General features: G+C 43.5%; 1 long non-coding RNA gene across 1 annotated transcript; it reads left to right on the top strand.

Moving 5' to 3' along the window:
• The first annotated feature begins 3,004 nt into the window (after window positions 1-3,004).
• LOC109314941 lies at window positions 3,005-21,386 on the top strand. Its single transcript, XR_002102392.1, has 3 exons — window positions 3,005-3,839; window positions 11,695-11,697; window positions 21,374-21,386. It is a non-coding gene; the product is annotated as an uncharacterized LOC109314941 (long non-coding RNA).
• Window positions 21,387-21,600: the final 214 nt, after the last annotated feature.

Genomic DNA, 21,600 nt, shown 5'->3' with positions numbered 1-21,600 from the left:
CTCAGCCTTTAATAGAGCAGATGCATAGCATTAAATTTGACGTGGCGGGCTGTGGGGGACCCACGCAGTCAGACTTTCTTCTCCCCGTGTCTCGATGGGAAGAGAGCTACTTCTGCTTGCCCCGGCAAACCCGCACAAGAATGCCCCTTTGTTCCCCCTAAAAGCGTTTGCTTCAGCCCGGTGGGGTTCATTTAATTCCCGAAATCTTTGTATTCTTGTCAGTGTTTTGCATCGTGCACACAGCGACGGGGGCGCTGGGACTGTTGGCACAGCAGGAGTCTCGTGCAACAGCTGAGTGCACCACACTACTGGATGGGGCACGTCCTGAGTAAAGAGCTGTTAGGTTAGCACAGGCAACAGGTCCCCAGCACCTGCCCCTTCTTCCTCCACCGACTCTGTATTTGTAGTTGGAGCAAAGCAAGAAATCTCCCCTGAGTCTCAAGCTGCAGAATGACTCCCAGCACAGCCACTGCTAAGGGTGAGAGATCGGCTGTGGCTGTCTTGTCTGCCCATCTCAAAGTGTGCAATAGCACGGGATGGCTAGCAAGGGGTTGTGCCTCAGACTGTTTCCTGACAACCCCGATAGATCATGCTCCCATTTATGCAACGTGTCAAATACAGCCCAGTGGGCTACGGGGAGGGTTTAATCCATTGAAGAGGAAGATTAATAACCCTTTTCAAGGGACCTGGTGCAATCCCACTCTGCCTGCTGCCACAAATTATGCCTGCACTTTCTCCAACTTTCCCTTTGCAGAGGCAAGATCAAGGGACCCGCTGTGATGCCAATCTTTGCAGTTCCCGTCCGCTCCTGATCAGGAGCACAGCAGAAAAGTCCATCTGGGCTAGGCTGCTTCAGCCGTTAGGGGTTATTTCTTCCCCTGAATTTTGTGCCTCTCCTCCGGCGGCATAATTCGGCCCCATCAGTGAGGAACCTTTTAAACTAAATAGCAACTCTTATTGCACTGTGTTCTCTGGGAGAGCCATAGCACAGGCACGGCACAGACGGCGAGCCGCTGAATCTCCCAGTTCCAAATAAAACCCGCTTTGCCGGCTACCGTACTGTTATCACCTACTGCATGTGTGTGTACCACCTGCCCCGTAGTCGTGCTTAGCAGTATGTTTCTGGGATGTGAACTGCAGCAATGCAAAAACAGTAGAGCAAATGGGAGTGTCACCAAGCCAAGACACAAAAGGTGACACCATCTGGCATTATCTTTGACTGCATTAATGGTGGGTGTAGCTGACTTACAGTCTATTAGGAAAACGTCATCCCTACATTGAAACCTATTGCATTTCACCAGGCATGAAATTGGCCCAGTGATATTTTAAAATGAGCTGTTTTAATGCTTTCATCTCTCAACTGCTGGGAAACTATTAGCTACAAATGTCCTCATCTCAGTTTCAGCCAGCCTTTAAGGTCTGTTTTGATTCCTTGGGATCTCAGCAGCAGCCCTCTTTTCACAGTGCGGGGCATATTACCAAACATTTTTAGCTCCATTATTACATTCACCGATTGATTTATTTCTCTAACTCACGTATATTAATAATTCACAATGAAGTAGGCACATCTCAGCTCAGGGTGTCTCAACAAATAAGGCTAGTTCCCCAATCATATGCCCTCTGCCATTGGTACCAGAGTGAGCCTCGGTAAAATCCTTCCCGGAAATGGAGTGGATCTGGATTTACTCCAGTGTCACTGAAATCTGAATCTGCCAGATAGATGCCAGCATGGACTGTGTTTACTTCCTAGAGAGACTTGCAGTTTCCTCTGAGCCTTGGGGGAAATTTCCAGAGGTTGGGAGGTTTCATGAGGATAAGCTCAGAAGCTACTTAAATGCTCTGGAAATAGGGATGGAAATCTCACAAGATCAGATGCCCTTTGGAGGCTTCCAATACTTCGTGGTTTCAGCTAGACCGGAAAAAACTTTCCTATAGTTTATTTCATGGTGTTTGATATATTACTTCCATTCTTCTAGCCTAGCCAAATCCAGGAAGAACTGAGCTGTGCGATGTTTTAATAAGTGAAAGCAAAAAAGAGTTAACCAAGTGGTTTTGATCTTGGCAGGAACGCCTCTATTTGGTTTGGGCTATAGGAGGATTCTGGCCTATTCAGATTTTATCCTATTCACATCTCTCCTTCCAAAGTATCTTTTAAAAAGCAAATGAGGTGTTCACTTTGACAGAGTAGTGGAAAGGGCCCTTTGGGCATGGATAACCCAGTATAATCTGCATCAGTTTTGTATATAGATCTAAATTAAACTGTGATCAGGAAGGGGCAAACGTGCAGTTATCTCAGGGTAGCTGCGTTTTGTAGGTGGCTGTGACATTGCCTCTCATTAGGCATTGGGTAAGCAGGTAATACTAAACTCATTGCTATCAGCAAATGCCTGAGATAAAGGTGGACAGATGTCACTACACAGGTGTAACTTATATCAGTGGAGCTCTTCCTTATTCTTCTGGGGTAATTCTCTACCAGTTTACTCTGGTTTAATGACTTTTTACACCTGTGCAGACCCTTACAGTAGATGACAAACAGACACTCAGTCTTTTCACAACCACTTGTCTAGCAGCACTCCCTGCCAATATTTGAAACTGTGGTATAACAGTCCAGGTACACACTGAGGCATTGTCCGGGGACACATAGGGCAGGAGAAGAGCCTGAGTCAGGCTCCAAGCAGAAATTTCCAGGTGAGCTGGTGCCAAAAGACATGAGATATAGAGCATGGTAGGAGAACAGGTTGCCACAATCTAGTTCAGAGATAAGCAGGCTTGGGCCAGCTTGTGGCCTGCAGCCTCAGGACGTGATGATGTCTTGGTAAAGAGTCCAGGAGGAGTCCAACCTTCTGTCCCGTGCTTCACTTCCTTAGGATCTTCATCTTGGTGTTGTCTCCAATCCAACCTTTCTATATGAGCTGTTCACAATGGGGTGTGTCTACACATGCATATGGGTGTTTCTAAATTTAATGCGCATTAGCTTAATTCACATTAAGACAGTTTAGGCTTGCATCTACATGTGCATGCAGTAAAGCGCATTAACGCTGCATGCGTGGACTGACATGGGACTAAAGTTAGTCCCAAGTCAATCCCCACACAGCATTAGTGCACCTTAATGTGTCTACATGCACCCACCTGCATTAAAGCGCTTTATTTATTCATGCTTAAATTTGATACCTGCTTTTGCAGGTATTAAAATTTAGGCATGAATAGCCTAAAATAGCCATTTTTGAGGCGCATTATGGGCCCACGTGTGTAGATGCGTGCCCTTAATGTGCCTTAAATCGGGATAAAGTGCCTTAAATCGTCATGTGTAGACACACCCAGTATTCTGCACGGGTCACTGCTTCTTGTGGGGTGCACAGTGGTGCTACAGGGCGTCTTAGGAGATGATCCATGGTTTGCTTCTCCTGACAAACACATGGGTCGGTTGCACAGAGTCCCCGTGATTTCATGAGAAAGTTGCATGAGGATGGTAGAGAAAGGAAGAGAAGGCTTTCACTGTACTTCGGATGTGCAGTGTTTCACTCGCACTTGGTTTGTCCCTCGTGTCCCATAGAGTACTAATGGAGGAGAGGCTGGTACAGATTCAGCTTGATTATACAGGCGGGTGCATTTTAGAGGGAGGGAGAAGGTGGGTTGAGAGCTACTTGAAAAGCTGCCCATTTCTTTGAAAGGCTAGTGCCCAGATCCACCACTAATGTACGTCACCATCAATCCATTGACTTCAAAACCAGACTCTACACCTGACAGCCTCCGCCTTTTTGGTTTTGTGCCAATGACATGTTTTAGACTGACCTAGCCAGTCGAGTTTTTCAATGACAAATTCTGCTCTCAAGGCGGAAGTACCGTATATACCAAAGGACAGGGATGTGACATTTCTTCCTCGAGTTAAAGAGTCACCGTACTCTTTCTAATAAAAGAACATTCACCCCTTCATGAATTTCCAGGAACATTACCTGAACGTTTTTAATCCCTCTGAGCCCCGTCATGTTTTTTGTGGAAAAATACTGTGAAAAGATGGGCAGTGCCAGAGGTCTCTGATTTGCACTGTTAGAGTGCAGAGAGGTATATTAAGTGCCTACTTAGAGCTGGAAAGGGGCAGTTGTGCGGGGGGGGGGGGAGGAGGGGAAGGTTCCTGCTTTCAGGTTTCATTTAAGGAGAAACTGCAATCACTATCATTGCTTTGGAATCAGGATCCGGTTCTGATTTTGTCTACACTGGTGTTATCTGTACAACTCTCAGTTAAGTCGAACATAAGGCTAAGCCTTGCGCCAGAATCCAGTAACTTAGACCACTTTGTAGACTCCTTCGTGGGTTGGCCTCTGTTGCATTGCAGAATCGTGGTCCAGAGTGCATTGCATATCAACAATTATAGGATTGGGCTTTAAGTATTTTAGGTATATTCTACACGTCAGATGAAATTTCAAGGTGATATCACCCTTTCATTACCTCTGTAACTGTGAATTGTGTGTATGATGTTTTTGTGGTGAGCTGCCAATCAGGGCTGGGTGAAATTTTCATGGCTGAACTGGGAAATTTTCAAAATTTTGTTACTTGTTTTGATTTTTGTAAATTTTAAATGATTTGCAGGGAGAGAGGTGGCTTCAAAATTTATTGTTGCCAAAACAGCCCCCTTTCAAGAAAAAAAAATCTGGGTGTATTAGAAATCTTAAAAACTTAAGCTTTTTTAAAACTTGGAAAAGATCAGTTTGGGGCCTCAACATGAAGGAATTTTCTAAATGTGTGCGCTACCTACACAAAACCTGCTCTCTTCTGAAATCAGGGAAACCTTTCAGCATTTTTAGAGGAAAAATAAATCAAACCTCAATTGCAAATGACTTCCCCAGCGGCGTGTTGGTATCAAAGAGGACACCGGTGAGGCAGCTGAGTAACACATGGGTAACGAGGAGACTTTCAAGCCCCCTGTAAATCAAATTGTTGCGTATTTTTTTAAAATTAATATAATTTGCTTTATAACTGTGAAAGTCTCCAGATCCCTTTGGGTGGGATCTTCCCTCTCTCAGTATTTATTATTTATTCATCTCTGGCCGCAGAGCTGACCCTAGGAGGGTGCGGGGCCTGGGGCAAATCAGCCTATGCGGGGGCAATGGGACTGCCGCAAAGGCAGGGCATGGCAGTGCCGTAGCAATGAAATTTGGCGCCCGGGGCCACGCAGATCCCGTGTGCCCTGGACGAGCTGCGCTTCAGCGGGCACGAAGCCGGCGGGGGCGGTGGGGGTTGGCGAGCCGCCGGATGCATCTTCCGCGGCGCGGGGTGCATCGCCAGCTGTAGGCGGGTCCCGTGGGAGGGCCGTGGCCGCTTCGCCCGGCTCCGCGGGACCCCCCAAAACACGGGGGCTGGGGCAGTCATCCCGATTCGCCTTACCCAAGGGACAGCTCTGTGTGGCCTTACCTAAAATATCCTAAAGGAAGCCTCTGTCTCTGAACCCCTGAATGTCACCTGGGTCTTTCTCTGTTCTCCTCTGACTTTGGAGGTGGCAACTGTCGTCCGTTGGCTTTGTATTAAATTATACCAGTTTGTAATTTGCTTTAGTAGCCTGTTCTGCTCTGTGATTAGATGTGGGGATAAGCCTTTTTTGAACATATTGCAGATTCCCTTTAACTATCCTGGAGGTTTTGAAATGTTTTTTTTGTTTTCTATCCGAAAGAATGGTATTGAGTGAGGAAGAGTTCCCGTTTGGTTGTAATAAGTTCAGGAATTGGACCCGCTGTCTTCTAGGTTCAGGGGAATCGGTCAGTCCTGTCGCTATCACAGTGTTATTAACCAGAAGTGCCAGTGGCGATTGCAAAGAAAAAAAAAATCCCTACTTTTTCTTTCTTTTTAAATGCCTGTAATTCTCCACCTGAACAATAAAATATGTGATTTGTGATGAATTAAAGGAGTCTGAGTCTTTGCTTGACATGGTTGTTTCAAGCCCTTATATAGGACATGTGCATAGCTTATTTGAGCTTTTTAAGAGTGGGGCTGGCGAGAGATCCAGGGGATGTCAGAGAACCTGGTTGTTTGGAAATCAAGTCATAGCCTAAGCTACCCATGGATGGTAAGGACCAAACCGTGCCTTCTGATACGCGTGCCGCGGTTCCCGTGCACGTTGCCAGCGAGCACAGGCAGAAAACCAGCCACCACTGGGCATCTTCTTCACACTGGTCTTTGTCCTGCTTTGTGAGAAGGATCTGGTGTTAGAACAAGGTCCCAGGACGTAGCTTTGATCTGAGAGATGTTGGGTGACGTTGCTAAGGCTTGAGTCTACAAACCTTTCCAGGAACTGAGCCACCGCCACGCACTGTTTCAGCAGCAAGTCTGCCCGAGGGCATGTATTTCCAGATCAAGCCCATATACACACCCTTGTATTTCTCATACATTATACAAGACAAGTGTAGCCTCGTGGGAGGATTAAACGTTAAACGGTGGCATCGCTGTCTGAACACTCATTCCTTCTCGTCAGGAAAATTCCCACTGAAGTCACTACAAGACGAGCAGAACCAGGATCTTATGGCATGAGATGGTGATAGTCCCCTTCTGCCATATCCTTTACTGACAGGCAAACCTCACCAGCCCCTCTATTAAGGGAAGTCTGTTCACCTCTCTGCAAATAGCTTGTGTTGCTTTTTACTTTTTATTTTTTTTAGGGAAATGTTGGGAGATGGGTAAGCAGAATATGGAATTCATTAAAAATTCATAAATGGAGGGCCTTAGACGGATATCGGAATAAATGCTCTCATGCACCTGAGGCGACCTTTTAATGAAGTTCTGGTTCCGCTTTTCAAATACCATTTGTGAGAAAGCAGAGCTGTCAGAGCTGTATGTGCCCTTTGCATCTTTTTGCTTTAAAGTGCACAAGTGACTTGTTTCAAAGTGAATAGAGTAACTGGACTAGGCTGGGGTGTGTGTGGGACTGGCATAACAATGTCTACTATTTTAAGAATGGCATAGGCAGCGCTGGCATTGCAAACAGCACTGGAGTCGACAGGCAGCTTGCTGGTCTCATGTGGTTTTGTTCCTCTGGATCAGTGCCTCAAAGGTAAGTGCTAATTGTTATTGTGTGTGCATCTCGTGCTAATTTTGCTTGAAGAACGTGTCCAGGTTTGGGACCCTAAATAAAGATGCACAATATTTCCTTATGCCACGTGCAAATAAAATTATTGTTCCGTTTATGGCCTCAGTGGAAACGGTAGGTAAGCTCCCTCTACTGATTCTCTAGTTGCAATTAATGAACAATCACCTAGGTCCAGAACGATGTTGCTGTACTAACGAATGAATTAACAAAAAGAACGTGGGTAATTCAATAATCTTTCAAGACACAAGGAAGTAATTGATGTTGACTGCCCAGGAAAGAACAGGGCTGGCGGGAATGAACGTTTTCAGATTGCAACGAGAATGTCACCCAGCAATAATCGTGAGAGAAACCATTAGGTAGCAATCACCATATAAATGTCTCAAAGAGATGCGAGATGCACACACAATTATTTCTGAGACTCTTTAAGCAAAACAGCTGTTGGTTTTATAGCTGCTTTGCAGTGTGTGCATGTGTGTGTGTATTCATATATCTGTTTAAAAGGAGAAATTAAGAGCCTTTTGTTATCAAATCTAGTAACCCAAAGCATGTTAAGTATTTATACTTCAGTTCATTTTTTATTACAATTTTTATCTCATGTAATCAGTTCCAAATGTAAACCTTTTTTTTATCACTGAAGTGCAGCAGGCCTTTATGAGATGTAGGCAGAGTGCACGGGAGGTGCCAAAAGCAATTTTATAGAGCCTTTTTGTGGTCAGCTACAACCCATCAGTTCTTGCCTTCTTCTTCCTATCCATTTTAACAGCCCTGAGATGAAATGAAATAAAATAAATAGCAGTAAGTGTATAGGACCAGCTGCCAACCCTTTGAAATGGTCTAGAGATACATATCCACCTTCGGGATAGAATTGAATTAGACAAGCAACAATAATATAAGCCATGCCGGGCCTTTGGAATATAATTATTTTACTTGGCAAAATGGCAGATCTCATTCTTTGTCTCCTCTCTACCAGATAGTATTTCATCCATATATTGGGAAAAAATGGTATGCACAACAACCCCCTCTGTTATCACAGCTTCGGTTGCAAGTTTAAAATCGAGTAGAGGAGAAGGTAAGCCTCCCAGCAGCGAATACCATGATTCCTGAAAATCGTGGAGCACAGGCTTAAATTCATCCCACCATAGGGCAGTATTTAAGCATGTGCTCAGCTTTGCCGATGTGGTTAAGTATGATCCTGAATCGGGTTGCTTTCCTCGGGGCCCAAACCCATTCGACTGTATTCTGCAATCCTGGTATGGTCTAGTACTGGTTACACTGCTAGGGGTTGGGGCTTCCCACTCGGCCCATCGCCCAGGAGAACGTCCACTAACTTCAGTGGAAGCAGAAGCAGGTTGATCTGGGTACAATGGAGGCATTATTGTAAATGCAAACACTTTTCAGAGTTCTTGCTGATTTACTCATTAAAGTTTTAAGTAAAACAAAAAGAAAAAGAAACAGCTGCTTTGTGCAAATATGATACCTTGTCCTGGGTGCTGTAATATAAGATAATCCTTGCCACAAAGAACTCACAAAGTGGCTCCTAGGGGCTACTGCTATATAAATAGCAGTCATACATATTAGAAAGTTCATGAAATGGAGCGCGCTAGCAACAGCCTGCTAATGGAAACTCCTTTAATTTTTGCATGTGTGTGCGCACACCCGCATGTGGGTCCAGGACCTTCCAGGATCCTTTTAATCGCTTTTCTCCTCACCAGGTTGCATCACAGTCTGTCGACTCAGCCAATAACACGCAGAAGCAAAAACATCCCTCCCTTTTCAGAAACCATCCAGGGTGGTGAAACTCACTGACTTTAATAAATGTTTGGAGGCTGGTAAAATTTGAACGAGATGGTGTCATAAAAGCAGTAAAGAGATCATAGCTGCAAAAGGTCAAGAAACAAACCAAGGAGGTGATTACAGCGAGGAGATGTGCTGGACATATTTTCTCATTGGATTACCATGTATTTCTCGCACATCTACAGTGTTTCTAGGAATCCCTTTATTTACGAGGACAGCTCTCGTATCAATGAATGGCATTTTCTATTGTTCTTCCCTCGTTGTCTTGCACTGAAGCCAGGCTTCATAGGAGGATGCACTTTCCTTCGAGCAGGGTTTACACTAGGCACTTTTTAACTAGCCTGTATACTTTTGAAAGCATTTCCTTTTCTATGAACCAGATGGCATGAATACCATCCATTGACTTCCACTGAGTGAGAACAATTTGTATAAACTGAGGATCTGGCCAGATAAATCTGTTGTATGACTCTTAGACCTAGAAGCCTTCCTTTAAAACCTCAGCTGTTTCTCCCTTGCATGAGCTGTTTTTCCCATCTTTGGTGTCTTGTCAACCAAAATCATGCCGTAGCTAGCCCCAATCCCAATAGCTGCTTATTCCTCTTAGCATTTCCCCCCGTCTTCCCATTTAGGATTACTGCTTCTGGGCTCAGAGTAATACTTTACCACCAAAATGCAAATGCTCCAAATCAAACATTAAAAAAATTCTTGTACCACATCACCTAGCCATGAGGGTTTGAATCCATGAAGGGTTCCTCAATGCCCTTTGGAGGATTTAACAGTTACAATTAGCATTGAAGGTCCATAATTAATAGTACTTCCTACCCTGACAGTACTAACCACCTCAAATCTGGTGCCAGTTATCCTCTCTACAAGAAGCTCTAACATCTTCAGCTGTAAAGTAGAATTTTACAAATTCAGCACCGTTTTGGTTAAAACTGATGTTCTTTTTTTTGGCTTGGTTTTGTTTCAATGCAGGGGCATAAGTTACAATGAAGGCAATGGCATTTCATAGACACACTGTATTTCTTATGGGTGATATACCTCAGTAATGGATGAAAGTGGCAAAATGCCTGGTTTGTTTTGCATGCAAAACTCCGAATCATATCGATTGGAGAATAGACAGACTCGAAGCATTTTCCTTTTATAAAGGGTTGCCCATGGAAATGCTCATTTTTAAACCTGGAGGACAACTTTTATATGATTGTGTTAAATGCACACTTGTCCTTTGAAGAATTTGTCCACTAACATATTCTGTCTTGTTGGTGTCTCCTGTGCCTGAGCTTTGACTGCAGAGTTTGTCTTAGCTGCCCCTCAGGCCTCCGGTGCTGACTTGGAGGAAAAGGGGAAGGAGGACAGGATTTAATCATACACGTGGCTGACACATCTGGAAGGACTGTTTGAGTTCCTGATGTTTGACCCAGGTCAGAGATGCAGTCTCAGCCACAGCAGACACAACTCTGCCAGGTGGGCCTACCCTGGCAAAGTGGATCAGGGTTTTGTCTTGGTGCCAGGCAAGGAAGATCGACCTGGCCAATTCAAACATCCCACATACTAGATTATCTACTGGACCTCGAGCATGCTGATCCTGCTTTCAGCTAATGGCCAGCTTGTAGCTCTCTTGACCTGTCACTCAGCAGTCAGTGATTGGCAGGTATTTTCTCACCCCACAACCCTCAGGCCCCTTAAGAGCCTGTCCAGTATCTTCCCCCAGGTGATGGATCCAGCTCTGCAGTAGGAAGCAAATGTCCCTCTCCTCCATCTTTCCATGCAAAACATCTTAGAGATTACATCAGCAAGGACGGGGTGTGAGAGCCAAGCTGCCTTGGCAGATCCCATTTTTGTTCGAGATAAGATGACACTAAGGACTTGTCCAAAGTTCCTACCCGAGGTCATCACAAACTTTTAATTTGGGGCAAATTAACTTGTTGGTGCTCTTCCAGAAACCCTATTCATCACAAATAGTGCTGTGCTGTATTTACTGGATATTAGGAGAAGTTTGCTAGGATGAATCTGTTCTCTGTATCCACAGCAAAGAGACCTAAAGGTGCAGCAATATCTGGCCAAAGGTGGCTTCACTGAATCTTGGGCTATATACAATTATACTAGGAGACCACCAAGGTGGATCTGTAATAAGTGATCAGGCAGAATCTGAGCTCAGGATACTTCTGCAAATCTTGCTGTGGTTGATATCTTGCAGGTTAGCTCCCCAGCGTTCCCGTCATACCCTTGGAAAGGAAGGTCGTTGCAGAAGCCTGCAAGGCAGATACTGCATTTGGCAAAGCAGTTCTACACCTGCTGTTTGCCTCAAGGGTCTCCACGTACGTGGACAGTGCTTTGGAGTCACTTCTAGAGAGACCGGGTATGTGGGGGGTTCCTCGAAGGAGAAAACAACGATACTTATCAGGAGCTGACATCTTTGAGATGTTTTGCCCATGTTACATCTTAGCATCCCAGCCTCCTTCCTCTCTTTCTTGGAGTCCAAAGGAAGGTAACCTTCTGCAGCTGACAGCAAGGGGAAGAAATTGCATCCTTTACTCCCTCGTGGGTATGAAATGGGGGCAGGAACTGAGCACATCCTACAGAGACTGTGAAGGCAACAACAACAACAAAAAATCCAGCCAAATCTCAAGGGTGAAACCCAGCCTGAAGTGAGAATACGTACAGCCATAATACATAGTGGAGAAATTCAGCTCCCAGTAAGTATCTTCATTTCAAATTCAGCTCCCAGTAAGTATCTTCATTTCTTGTTAAACTTAACAAAAATGAAATAATCGTAAAATGACCGACAGCTTAACAAAAGATTAAACCAGAGGTATTTTTAAGAGGGAGTTTTTGCCATTTGAAGAAAAGCCTTTGCATTGAAGTACTATTGTGAATTTATTTATTTATTTTTTTTAAAAGAGAGAGTCCTTGAAGGAATCATTACTAAAGCATTTCATATACAGATTACTTCAGACTTCATCATTCTCCTTCTAAGTTTGGTTATGAGATGAAGGCCAAGATTTGTTGATGAGGATCAGATGGCTTGTGGCGAGATGGAACGTACATGACTTAACTGGAGGGATTAAACCCAAGTTTTTTGGCTTCCATTTGGCTGTCCTATAAAATCTAACTAGGCCAACTAGTTGGGCTGCGTTTCCCCTGGCCATATATGTGTGATGCGAGATAGTTGGGTGTGCTATATCAGCTGGTAGATCAGTTTTAACTATCCAGATGTTTTGGGTGAGAAAGAAAAACTCAATACAACTAAAAGCTAAATGAGACCCCCAATTTATAGTTTACATACTAGGTCAGCAACCGACCTATTGCTTGGCCTTAATTCTGGTTAAGTCTGAAGCACATTTAACTGGTCTGTCCCTGGCCCTGAAGTTTTCCTGTCCTTTTTTTTTTTTGTTTTTTGGAACTGCCTACAAATCTACAGATGTTACAATCGGACAGACATGCTGTATCTTTGCTCAAGGAGGACCAAGTACAGTCTGCACTTTCCAAAAACTCAAACCCTTTTCAGTGATGCCTGTCCAAGAGAGCCTGCAAATGCAGAGAGATGGGATTTATATCATTTTGAGATCATGAGTTCGTTGACCCCGTGCCATGAAATTGATGTCCAAAACCCAATTTTATCATTTCTCTTCTTGGCTAGGTGGGGTTCAGAGTGCTTATTCTGAATTTTCCCTCTTTCTCTCTTTGCAGTTTGGTCCCAGAGAGCCGAACCAGTTAGCTACACAAGGATGAGGATTTTGTTACTGGCATTTTGTATTTAGGGCCATATCCTTTAAACCTATCCTTGTAGAAGCAGTTAAATGCTCTTCTTTTTATAGCCCTGACATTTCATTTTACAACTCAACTGAGATCAAGAGCGGTAATCAGTCACCAGTTTATCTCGTCTGTGTGTCCCCCACCATCCCCTCCCATCACAACTTTTTTTTTTTTCCCACTTCGTTTTAGTTGTTCTTTGAAAGAAGGAATTAGGGCAAGTTTAATAAATGTGTGCGTGCTGAAAGGGCACAAGTGGGGGAGGAATAAGAAATGAAATGAGAGAAGGAAGTCTCGCCTTTCAAGCTATCCTCACTTCCCTTTCCCAGTTGACCAGTTCAACCGTGCAAGAGAAAAGGAAATGTGGTTTTCGGTCCCAAGTCTCATTTACTGGTCACGACCAGATGCCCAGGTTCTGCTGCCAACGACTCACCGTGGTGACTTTGGAAAGATATTTCACCTTTCAGTGCCTCAGTGTCACTGTCTGGAAAATGGGGATAAAGATCCTTAGCCCTTCCTTGCAGAGGGGTTGTGAAGCTTTGGTAATGAACATTTTTCAAAGAAGCCTCAGACGAGAAGCTGCTGCAGTGAAAATTATTCTTAGAAACCAAGGGTTGTTACTGGCCTCTTATCAAGGCATTGTCGACAACTTCTCCGTAGGGAAGCCTTAAGCACAGCCAACATGAACAAGCTGCATGTTTTGAAGTGGTGCAGTTATGTTGGCTTTCATCTTCTGGTGAGAGGACCTTCTGCCATCTGAACTCGCTGATCCCAGAAGGCACAAATCATCCAGTCAATCTGAGATTGCACAAAGATGGGAGCAATGCATTTTTCCCCCTCCCACTTTACTTAACCCTTAAAACACCAGCCTTTCCCTAATGGAGTTCTGAATGAATGCTGAAGAGAAACCTGAAACGGCGTGCGATGCAGACGTCATTGCAATATTTCAAACCCTTTTGAGACCGAGTCCAAAGGGCCATGAGGGGATCCCAAGAAGAAATAATCTTAATAAAAATGCATGCAAATCTTGTACACTGAACTATATTAGCACCAATGAAGAGGGGTATCAATAGCCAAAGAGACTTTTTTTTTTAATCCTTGGGTAAAAAATACATGGAAAGCTACAGAAAAGGCTTCCACCATGTTAGTCAGAGGGCCTCAAACTGGTTTGGAGAAGTCACCTCTAAAGAAGCGCACTACCTATGCTGATTTAAGGCCTGAAACCAGGCTCATTGAGACCCTTGGTAGGTCAGTTAACAGAGGGCCCATTAGAGGGTTGGCCTTTGTGGTATTTTAGTCCAGGCCATACACCCAGTTCACCAGACGTCTTCCTTCTCATGTTCTGCGCGCTGAGATGAAGCGGAGCGAGCCACCTGCGCAGCGACCAAGGTCTGTGCCTGACCACGCAGCTCCGGAGCCCTCCCCTCCCCAAAGGGCACAGCAAAGTATCTGCAGCCACCTTTCCTTCTACATAATCATAGCTTTTGTACATCTAAGGAAGTCTGAATCCAATGTACCCCCACACGGAGACTTTTAAAGGCAATCATTGCCTTAAATGTGTTCCCCCACTCATCCTCCCATAACACATAGGCTCATCCTTCCCTTTGTTCTGTAGCTAGCAATTAAAAGGAAAGAGAGAAGCTAGCATGCATTACCGAATATAGCAATGTAAAGCTATTGGTATGAACACCCAGGCACAGTACATGCTGCAAATGGGGTGATTCTCATGAGACCTCTGGCTTTCACAACAGTGACATGTAATTCTAGATTGCGTGGCTTTACCTCAGTAGGCTTTTTTTTAATACCCACTATTACCACTTCAGATAATACATTATTTTCACCTTCAACATATTCACAGGATTGTTGCCTCAACAGGGGGCATACACAGTCCCCGCTGGTACGGTTTTGTTGTTGTTGTAGTAATCCTTTCCGCGAAGCATTTTGTTTTTAACTTGAGCAACTTGCTTCAGTACTGCAGTTTATTAACAAATAATATTAATGGTGCTGCACTCATGAAAAACCCAGGAACACCCAGATTTGTATGTGGGTTGAAGAAAAATAACGTAGATTTGGGGAATTTACAAGGCGAATATCAACCGTGCTGATATCAAAACCTGCAGTAGATTGCAAACACGGCAGAGCAGCAGATCTCTGCTCTGAGCAATTCACAAAGTGATGTGCAGAGGTATAGTAATACTACATAAATAATCTAAAAATACCTCCATATTTTTTTTCACTTGAAAGAAGTGTTACTTTTTGTTTGAAATAAAAAAAAAATACCCCATGTGTTAAAAAGAAAACTCAAGTGGAAGATGTATTCCTAATGTAACAGATCCCATTAATTATATGCTATGAGCTATACGTTTGGCTTGCTGAGATGCTTCTGCATGGATCTCATTTGAGGATGTTGTCCTTGAAGCGAAGCATAGCAGGCTAGGAAAGGTTTTAAGCCTAAATGCAGAATGTATTTCAGAAAGTGATTAAAAGTGTATTTCTTCACTTTGCTCTTGCAAAGTTCTAGCTTCCATTTGGGAAGGTACCCGCTGTGGTTTTTTTTTTTTAACTCTCCTCTTAGCCACTTCACAACCGCTGACATTCCTGAGATATTTTACTATACGTTGACAGCAACCCAAAGCTCTCAGCCCCTTGGAGAACAGGAGTTGCCCTTAACTGGTAAGGGGCACACCATAGGCCATCTTGGAATGAAAATAATGCATCCTTAATTCCTTTATAATTCCCATGCCACATGCTAACCATGCCAATGCTGGAATGACTTAACTATTCAGCTCAAGAACACTGTCATCATGAAAGCTACCCAATGTTTAAAAAGAAAATAAGCTTGATTAATTATTAATTCTGATGCTTACCATCTTCCAAGCACCTTAAACATGCCTAGTGTTATAGCAAAGCCTAGGTATAATTCGATGAGGTTCCCAGAGAGATATCAGTCATTAGGGTTTGGAAACTGCTATCGGTAGAACTCTTTTTAACGTTGAGCATTAAATAAGGGGCAAAAGAAGCAACCTGGAAGGCAGAACTTATCCCTGAGAATGAAAGAGCCAAGAGAGAGGCTGCATAGGTTGAGATGAAGGCTTGAATAAATGCATTGGCTGGTGATGAAAGAACAACTTTCTCCGAGCAGGGCAGAGAATTTAAGTGTATTGAAAAGCTCCTAAAGGTTCATAGTTGAAAGCTAATTTCTGAAAGTGCCACTAGGGTTACATCTAAGTTTTACAAAGTTTTACAAAGTTGGGCCAGTGATGGGCTGTCTTATCTAAGCCCCACGGTATGTTTATGTGGATGCAATACCGGATTGCGTTAAGCACCAAGCCACTGACAACTCAGCATTTCCTGAGCAAAGGGCCAAATAAATGAGTGTTTTTTTAATAGCTCCCAAACTTCAATCTCAATTAAGTGCATCAAGCAGAAAGAGGCTCTGCTTGCAAAGCAGTGGGGAAAACAGCGTGTCTATTATTATGCGGTCACAGTGAATAATTGCTTTAAAATAGCACTGCAGCATACTCATCATGATTTTGCTCAATTATTCTAATAGTAGGGTGATCTGTGACAATGCAAATGATGCTACTGCTAGTTACAAAGCAGAGCTAATGTGAAAACCAATCCAAAAAAAGCAAGCTTCAACCAGCACATACCAACAGCCTGAAAACATGCTTCTGCTTTGGCATCTGCATCCTTCACTAAATAGGTCCACGAGGCTACTTCACCTGAATCAAAGGAACTATGCCAAATCTGTATTTGACCCTGAATTTGTAGTACATGATTTCAAATAGTATTCATCCTGCACTTAATTTCCATTGCATCTGATTGACGTAATTAGCAGCAATCTTGTCTGAGTCAGCATTTTGTTGAATAGATACGAAGTGAATCAGATAATTTTCTCTCTCATCTGTCTCATTATCTTTCATGTGTTAATTAAAAAAACAACAACAGCCTACGTTATTCCTGAAGAGGGCCAATCCATTTCATTCAAAGTGGCGTGCCCATATGTCCAACACTGCCTACGGCAGAACTCGTTCCCAGCGCACGGCTGCATGCTGTCCTGTGCAGTAGTTACCGTCCACCCTTCCTCTTTCTTCTTCTCTTTCCTCTCTCTCTGGGCATTTTCCATGCCAACTCTCTATAACTGGAACATGTTCTGTATCTCTCCTCATCTATCTTCATACCCCTTACGATGTCAGCAAGCAGGGAGTAATGCTGGATTTGAGGGCATTGCATTTATTTCGAGCAAGCATGATAGAAAAATCATTTTAAAAAAGAGTAGTTCTGCATTTCTCCTATGTGTGATTGTCTTGGAGATAAATTGGAGGACTATTGTAGTCTTACTACCATTAGAGTCTAGTGTCTGTCTCCACTGAAAGAGGCCAGATGACCTCCATTGTTTCATTCTCCAGTTTTTAAACACAAGTTCCACCTATTTCCCTTAATAATAAGGGAAATTAAGTCTCATTTTAGCATTGTGAAGGGTATTCTGAAAGTTCAGGTGTGATTTTTCAGGTACGCGATGCCTATCTTACATTGCCAGTGGCTGTATAGGATATTCAAGCCTCTGAATTCAATAGAGAAGGCACGAAGAAGCTCTCCTGGTATGTTTTGCAGGAGTGCCACAAGGCTGCAATCAGGAACTGGCAACCCATTGTGCTGGGCCCTGATGTCTTCCATGAAAAAGTCATTCCTGGCCACGAGAGTTTGTGTAAATGCCTTAAAACTAAGCTGTCTCTGGACGTTGGTAAATGGAAGTCGGCTTGCATCTATTCCCTTTTTGGCTGCACACTCCTGGTACAACCTGAATGGAAAACAACTGAAAATCATTAACATCACATGACTATTCGGTGGTACGTAAAACTGCCACTGCACTTACCAGGAGTTCAAATGATTGCAACTCCAAACCATTTCTTTACTATTCCTGGCAGGAGGACCCAGAAATAAGTGAACACGGGCAATAGATTTTCCTTTCCCGGCCAACGGCTGCCACATCAGCTCACCGTTGACGGACATCTGCCAGGGATGACAGGGAAGATCTTGCCTTGCTCTTGGTAGTGGATAAATGTTGAATGTCTGTAGGGATTATAATACAGGTCGTTGCCTGTATTTACCCCTTTTCCAATGTGAATGGCAAGGTGGCAGAGGAAAGGAGGGAGAGTTTTCCTCATAGTAAGGAACAATGATGTCTGTTGCGATGGGATGGGATGGGTTGATGGTTTTGTTCTCTGGGTAACTGGCTGGGAATCCCCATTCCAAGTACTGCCGCTGATACAGAGCTTGTCATGCTGGGTGTTAACACTTTAACAGTTACTACACCGGCTGGGTCTTGACAGACAGTCTCTGAAGGGCGAGGTTCCCTCCTACTGTGATATACTTCAGACTCGGGAGATAACACGGAGAGTTAGGTCCCAGAGGGGGGTGAGTTCATGCTCATGAAAATAAAGTTGTTCTTGGAGACGGAAGCACCCACAGCAGGGGGGAAAGTGCTTTTCTACCCGGTTTCAGTGATACCTAATGCTCAGTTGTTACTCAGCTCATTCCACCGTCGTCAATCAAGCAACTCTCCCTGCTTGCACTAATCCCTGAAGAGGGAGACCTCAAGATCCTGCAACAATACCTTTGGTTTATCAAGGAAAGAGCAAATTGAGACCAGACATTTCTGAGGGGGGGGGGGGGGGAATCTCTCCATAAAGAATCTAAATTTACCATCGTGTTAACAATTCTGTAAGACTTTTTGGCACCCTTGCATGGAAATTTCAGAAGCAGATGGAAACATTTGGAGAAGTATAAGACACATGAGCCTGCAACATCCACTTTTATTTTCTCAGTGGGAGGGAGAGCTGGTTTCATGTTGCTTTTAATATATTTTTTCCTCTCTTAGTGACAGTAGGAAAAGCAAGAAAGAAAGTGAGCAAGTTGTCTACATGGCAGTTGGATACTGCCCTCTGGATTCCCCTCCTGGGGTCCTTCAGCTTGGAGAATCTGTAAAATTAAAGAGAGTGCTTCATCCAGAGCAAGGACGGTTTTGTGGTGACAAGGCCAGCAGGAATCATGGGCTATTGTTCTAGCTCTGGCCCTTTGATCTCTGATGAGCCACAAAACCTCTCCATTGTGACAATAAAATGACAATCCAGACTGATTTCCCAGGCAATTTGCAAGGCTAAATTAGTGTATGGAAATCCTCTGCTGGACGCAACTCTAGAAGTATGGAGAGCTGTTATCAGTGCTCTAGAAACACAAATCCCACTTGCACAGATTCCTGCTTCAGTAAGTAGGAGGAATGAAGATGGGTTTGGATATAACACAATTCAGTGAAAGCATTCACACACACACACACACGGAATTAGAGGAGATTTAAAGCAGAATAACTAAATTCATGACGGTACCAGTTCAAGAGAGTGTCCTTAAATGTGCTTGAAATTAAAGACTTTTGCAGTTTCTCATTGCTGTAAGTCCCAATCCAGGGAAACATTTATGCATATGCTCCAGTCCACCCCCTATTCAAGATGGCATTTAAGTACGTATTAAAAAACTTTGGGCCTCTATTTTGGCCTGAAAAAGAAGGCATACAAATCATTATACAGACCTATGAACAGTGTTATAAAAAGACCAGTTAGATGTTCCTACAAAGCAAGAACAAGCTGTTGCTTAATGTAATATAGCTATGGTTACATACAGCCCATGAAATAGTGTTTCGGTGCCACAGAGATTTAAGGCAAAAGACAAATATCCAGGTATTGTATATGGTAGCTAGGATAAGATAGAAGTTATTTAACTGTCAGGTTTCTGAGCCACAGCTGGTCAGCAGCTGAGGTCAGGAATGAATGAAGCTACATTTTTTTGGTCTATTTTTGATACTTTTGGTTTCGTCCATTATTGTAAGTGGTGAATACAGTAGTTAGCTATTGGTCTGTTCCAAAGGCTAATCACCATGGTTCTAGGACAGAGTTGAAAATAGAAGCTAGGATTTTTTAAAGACCCTAAATTGTCCATCTTCCTTTGACTCTCAATGTGAAGTCAAAGCCTTTAATTATAATGGGCATTTCTGGGCCTGCTGATGACAGTTGCTATCCTGAGAGGGGAAAATGCACATCTTTTTTTACAGCAAAAGTAAGTGATCCTAGTGCTCATAGGAATTTCAGCTAAGAGTTGCATATAAGGTTAGCGATAGTAGCAGGGTGCCAAAACTGGACCCTGCTATGCTTGCTCTGCGAGGCAAACTGGGCCAGGAAGCATAGCTACCGAGGGCTCTGGGGCCAGGAAAAACTTAACTCATTCAGCACTGGACTGTAAGCCACATGTGTTATAGGCAAATGCAGGTGGAGCCAGTTCCCATAAGGTCTAGGGAGTTCTGGGCTTCCTCAAAAAGGGGAAGCAGACCAGTTTGAGGGATCACTCAGGAAATGGGGAAGCAAGGGGGAATCTCTACCTCACATGTCATGCAGAAGTGTGAATAAGAAGTGGAAAGGAAAGACTCCGACTGCAGAGAGAAAGCGAGGGGCCAATGATGAGCCTGTTGCCCCGTGAATGCATCCCAGCCAGACAAAGGAGAAATGTCCACCTATCGAGAGTGAAGGGAATACTGGTCTGCACTGAAGGTGAGCATGTGCCAGGCTCCAAATTGATTTGTGGAAATAGGAAGAGGTGGAGGAGGAGGAAGTGACATAAATAAACCAGTCCAGACTTGCCATGAATTTAAGTTATAGAGTAAATTATTTAGGGAATGATTGTGGAAGAATATGGATTAATTATGGAGACCTGCTGAATGAAGAAAGACCTGATCAAACAGGTGTTGCATTATATGAATTAATGAGCTTATGTAGAACCCGAGCAGGAAGCATAGACTGTACTCTTTAAGATACAGAAGTTAATTAGAGACTGATTGGGGAAGAATATGGATTAATTATGGATACCTACTGAATTAAGAGGGACCTGATTGAACAGATGTTGTGTTGCATGAATTAATGAGACTGTGTAGAATCTGAGTCAGACAATTGGGTCTGTTGATAATTGATTTAAATTTATTTAATCTAGAACTTAATTGAGCAAGGACTCACATTTTACCTGTTTGAGGCAAAAGATTCAAAAAGCCTAGCAGATAAGGAAATCGTAGGTGAAACCTGTGAGTTGAAACTTGGTCCCTAAAGGAGTCAAGACGGTGAGTGATGGGACAGGGTGTAGGGGAGGAGGAGCCCTGTAAATACACCTTGAGAACCGTCATCAGTTCAACCCACTAGCAAGACATCTCCCTCTCCTGTTCAGTTTTTTTCATAACATAGTATAGCGGGCAAAATAAAACAGCAGTGAGGCTACAAAGAGGGGCAACTGACAGTTAAGTGGAGCACCGTTGTCACGGAGATGTAGGAGGAGCTTGTAGGATCATGCCCCAGGGAAAATGGGTGTAACTTGGTGTTCAAGCAAGCTGTAGGAAGGATTTGCATAGTCATAGGATGCTGTGTTTCAAAACCACGTGGCCAGCTAATGGGAAAAAGTAGTCTTAGTCTTTTAATAGTCATTCAAATTGCCTCTATAGATTGGCAATAATAAAGGAAACCTTCCTATGACACCAACTCAAATATGGATGTATTTAAAAATTGCCACCATTTGTGACAGCTGTTGCCATTTCATGAAGGCTCTTGCTTTGTTTAAGTCCTACATGTTATATATTTCTTTAAATTCCTGGTCGTTAGCCAAGCTACACCCAACAGAGCCACACATTCCCATTGGTCCCTTTATGGCTTTGTCAAGGTCTGAAGTGCTGGTGCTGAATGGACAGCTCCAGATAACCTTTGGACCTTTGTTTTCCATGTTCATTTTATTTGCATGAAAATAAGAAGCCGCAAGTGCAAATTTCTGCCATGTTTTCCTAGGCAAATTGTTTTTCAACAACAAGAGTAAGCACGAACTGGAGCAATCCTTTCCTTTCCTCTGAATGGTATTAATGGAAGGGCATCCAATTAATTCTGTAATGCTCC

Source organism: Crocodylus porosus, unplaced genomic scaffold (genome assembly GCF_001723895.1).
Source record: "Crocodylus porosus isolate Cpor-Errol unplaced genomic scaffold, CroPor_comp1, whole genome shotgun sequence".
Lineage (NCBI taxonomy): Eukaryota > Metazoa > Chordata > Crocodylia > Crocodylidae > Crocodylus > Crocodylus porosus.
Note: the sequence above shows the minus strand (reverse complement) of the source record. Positions and strands in the feature narration are given on the sequence as shown.